We start from the raw sequence: 5,073 nt of genomic DNA, 5'->3' as shown, positions 1-5,073 counted from the left end.
CCCCAGCTCTCTCAGCCTTTCTTCACAGGAGAGGTGCTCCTGTCCTCTTACCAACTTTGTGCCCACCTCCCAACCTGCTGTAACTGATCCACATACTTTTTGTGCTGGGGGCCCCAGACAAATGCAGAACTCCAGGTGGAGCCTCACAACAGCAGAGAGCAGAGGGGGACAATCACCTTTCTTGACCTGCTGGCCAGTCCTCTCTTAATGCAGCCGAGGATGCAGTTGGCCTTTACGGCTGCAGTCACGCATTGCTGGCTCATGTAGAGCCTTTTATCCACCAGAACCCCCAAGTCCTTCTCCACAGGGTTGCTCTCAATGAGTTCTTCACCCAGTCTGTACTTATGTCTGGGATTGCCCTGACACAGGGGCACCTTGCGCTTGGACTTGTTGAACCTCATTAGGTTCGTGTGGGCCCACTTCTCAAGCTTGTCCAGGTCCCTTTGGATGGCATTCCTTCTTTCTATTCTACCAGCTGCACCACTCACCTTGGTGTCATCTACAAACTTGCTGAGGATGTGCATTCACTCCCATTGTCTATATTGTTGATAAAGATATTAAACACTACTGGTCTCAAGACAGTCCCCCTCAGGGACAACACTCATCACCAGCTTCCACCTGGGCATAGCGCCATTGACCATCAGATATAGTTTGCCCAGGGCTTATGTAGCTTAAATTTTCTGAAGTCCTCATTCACTGCTGGTAGGTAGTGGTACTCCTCCTTGATCCCTGCCTTTCAGCAAAGAGACCAGGGATGCCTTCTAGGTGGAAAGTCTCCCTTTGCCTCTCTTTGTTGAGGTTAATAACACATTTAGTACCTTAGCCTTATCTGCCCCACTTATCACCAAAGGGGGGCATTATACAGTTGTTATTAATATAAAACTGCAATTTATGGAATAATAAACATGTTATCAAACTATGGAAGTGGGGAAGCTTTCCTAAAAGTTTTGGTGTTCATAAAGCATACTTGAAGTAAAATACCACTTTGTGTCTGGGAAGCGACACTTAATAAATCATTGGTCTGCAGAAAGATTTTTCTCCCCATGTGATGAGGATTGTACTGGGTCTGGCTGAGATGTTAACTTTCCCTGCAGCAGCCCATACAGTGCTGTGCTCTGCACTTGTAGCTAGAACAGCAGTGGTATCACACCAGTGTTGTGTCTGCTGCTGAGCAGTGCTGGCACAGCATCAGAACTCTCTCTAACCCTCCCAGAGTCAGCAGGCTGAGGGTGGGCAAAAAGTGAGAAAGGAACATCACCAGGCCTAAACCAACCAAAGGGATAGTCCATACCATATGATGTCACACTCAGCAATAAAAGGTGGAAAAAGGAAGAAGGGAGGGGTGGGCTCTCATTGCAAAAACATCTGTCCTCCTGAACACCAGCTATGTGTGTTGAGACCCTGCTTCCAGGACGTGGTCAAGCATGGCTCATTTGTGGGAAGTAGAGAGTAATTTCTTTCCTCTGCACTTCCACACAGCCTTTACTTGTTTTGTTGTTGTTTTTTGTTTGTTTGTTTTTTGTTTGTTTTTCCTCCCTTTTCCCCTCCCTTTCCCCTTTCCCTTTTTCCCTTCAGTTAAATTGTTTAAGTAATGATAATCTTTCCTTAATAATTATTTTTTTCCCTTTAATTAAATTATCCTTATCTCAACCCATGAGTTGTTCTTTCCTTTACTTCTTCCCCTCCTCTTCTAAGGAGGGGGAGTGAGAGAGCGGTTGTGGTGGAGTTCATCTGCCTAGCAAGGTAAAACCTCCACAAGGATAATGGGTACGAATGACATATAATTTTTATTTATTTATTTATTTATTTATTTATTTATTTATTTATTTATTTATTTATTTTAGAGGGAAGAAGAAAGCAGTGAAGTTTTCCAACTGGGGCCCTTTTTAAATTAAATAAGTCTTAAATATTACAAAACGTAATGGACCCATGTCATGATGATTAGACCAAGGTACTCCCATGTGGAAATTTGTCGTTTACTATTGTTGTTGGGAAAAAAAAAAATAGTGAACACCTTAATTTAATAGGGTCACATCTACACTGATCATTTTTTCAGTTCTTTGAAGTTTAGAGGCATGTGTACTTGCATGGATAGTATGTGATCGGATCCTAATTTGTGCATATATGCATTTGTTTTTTCTCTAAGCAAATTTCTGTCCTGCTATTTTGTAAATATAAGCAACTAAAAATCTTTGTCTATAGATTCACTAAATGGGTAGGAGTAGAGAAATTCTCACACCTATCTTATGAAAATTAAGACTAGAAAATGATTTATTGTGGCAGTTGCAATTTATTAACTCCATGTTCACATTACCAAAGATGATTTCTTTCATCCTAGTGAACTATTGCCAAATGATTCAACATAATGGTATAGAATATTTGTAGGATATAGAAAATTATTCGGAACTGAAGTGGTGTAACTGAGCACATGGCAACTAGCTATTAAGGTTCAGCTAATGCATGATATTTTTTCAAGCCATAGTAACTCAATAGCATTGGCTCATTCAGTAGTAAAGTATATATAACTCTCTATAGTGCTTATGCAAGTGAGAAGAAATGTTTTATTTTTGTTTGTTTGTTTGTTTGTTTTATATAGAAGCAGTCTAAATCTTAGAATGTCATAGAAGGATAGAAGATTTTTCTCAATATTTTATAACTTCAAGAGCAAAGTATCAAAGCTGAAAACAAAGTAATATGATATCCTTACTTTCTTTTTCCATTGCGGAATAATTCTACAAGGGCAAAGACTGCCTACTTTGCCTTTGTATTTTGTATTTGAATCACTATCAACACCTTCCTAGTCAATTACAGTAAGCGTGTAGCTTTCTGCTTCAAAGCATACAAAGCATACATATAAAATTTCTGAGGAAAAACAAACAAACAAACAAAACAAAAAACCCACATTCTAACAATATTATCTTAACCTTTCAATATACTTCCTTTTCATGTATTTGCTTAATCCATCTGTTGTGTTATTTCTTTATTAAGAAACCCCTCCTGCTAGTGAGGACAGTTTAAATTCTGTTTAAATATATTAACACAAATAAATAGCAGAGTATCACTTTGTAAGACAATGTTCAGAGTAGGTAGATTACAATAGGTCTACATCTCCCACAGTTATCTAAAAGAACACTAATTGTTCTGATTCTGAGCCTCAGAATTTGATTCCAGATGTTGCTGAGTTAGGAAGTCTTTGAACAACCACTTGGAAAAAGAAATACAGAAAATATAAATATAAGAAACTAGTAAAAAGTAACCATCAGTTTGAAGAGTGCTTTGAGGAAAACATTAGCTGATAAATACCCAGGAGAAGGGATAAGCACAGATAGTAGTAACAGTAGTAGTAAGAATAAATAATGCAATATAGGTATATAGGTAAAGTTCTAAGAAGTGGAGAATTTTGCATTTGCTTCTTTGCAGCTAATATGAAGTACCACAGAAGAAAGCAACATGGTTAGTGTGTTGATAGACCAAGTTCTATGAAATAATAAAAGGTTTCCTTTATATCTTTTTATCTTTTTATATCTTCTTCCTTTTTATCTTTTAATATAGTTCTACCCTTGTTTTATAAAGTTGCAGACATTATTCTTTCTAAGATTCAGCCACAGAGTATCTGTATATCTGCAGTATCATTTTACACAAAATAATAATAACAATAATAAATCTTTACTACAGTTGCTTTACATTACTACCATTGTCTTTAAAACTCTCCAGTTCAGCAGCATGATGGTACTGCTACCAGAACCCAGATATCAGTCTCTGATTGATATTCTCCATATTGGCCACAAGGCATTGAATGGAGAGGAAATAAAGGCCAAGTTGATATATCATCTCTAATAGGGAATCGATGCCAGATGTTGTGCAAAATAAATAAATAAATAAATTAGGAAATGTGGTAGCATATGGCACTGCATGGTGCTTATGCACACATTGTGGGGCCAGTCTTGAAACTTTTAGTTACTCATAACTACTATTATCTTTTATGTTAATTTTGCATCCTTAAGGTTTACAAATTCATGTGCTGCTTTCTAAATTTACGAAAAAGAAGAATGTCTTCAGAAATAGTAGAAAAGTCAGATTTTAGCTAGTGTATAATTTTTACTGTTTACACAATGCAGAAGTAATAACTTAAAGGTTAAATGACATAAGACCATTTTTCATCTGGAACCAGATAATATATGAGGAAACATTAGAGATGAAACTTATAAGAAAAATGATGGCTCTAACAAAAAAGAAGCTGTTAGGTTGCTGGTTAAGAGAAGTTTCTAAAGGAAAAACCAATAGGATAGTGACAAATAATGGGAGAGGAGAACGTAGAGAGAGTAGGTTATGTAATACTGGTATGTCAGTATTGCTGTTTATATAACAGTATATTTTTATAACAGTGTTACTGTTTTTATAACAAAAAATGAAAGATAGAGCCCATCATTGGCTCTTTTTTATTACTTCTAAATATTTTCATTGCTCATATCTTCCAAAGTATGATTATCTTCATCTGTTATTTAGATAAGAATAAAATAAAAGTCCTAAAATCAGTGTACTTATGGCATATTATTTTTTGTTTTTGCATGTAAACGATGATGATCTTTGTAGTGTATTAGTGCATCAGCAGATTGCTACAGTTAGATCATTACAGTTAGATTGCAAGTTATTTTCATTACTGTCAGTAATGCCCACACGTTTGAGAAACTATTATTTTCTCACTTTTTTTTTTTTTTTTTTTTTTTTTCCCCTCATGGTGTACATTTACCTTGACAGAAATGATTTTGAAGACTGAATATTTTCCATCCTGCTGCGGTTCAAGGACATTCTAGGTTCCTTAGGTACACAAACCAGAGTTTAAATAATTAACGCTGACAGTCAAAAATACCAATATACATCTCCTTTAGACAGCAGATCTCAGACTTGCTTGTGAAGCTAAGGCAAAGCTGTTAGCTTCTTGGAAATATTTAACAAAATCTATTGTGGTAGCAGTTACTGAAAAGGTACTCTGGCTTTCTCATTCTAACCTTATACAATACACTTCTTCCTTTTTAACCATAACGTGGTCTTCCTTTACACTAAAACACCCAA

The sequence above is a fragment of the Oxyura jamaicensis genome, chromosome 2 (assembly GCF_011077185.1).
Source record: "Oxyura jamaicensis isolate SHBP4307 breed ruddy duck chromosome 2, BPBGC_Ojam_1.0, whole genome shotgun sequence".
Classification (NCBI taxonomy): domain Eukaryota; kingdom Metazoa; phylum Chordata; class Aves; order Anseriformes; family Anatidae; genus Oxyura; species Oxyura jamaicensis.
The sequence above is the reverse complement of the archived record's forward strand: the minus strand, read 5'-3'. Positions refer to the sequence as shown.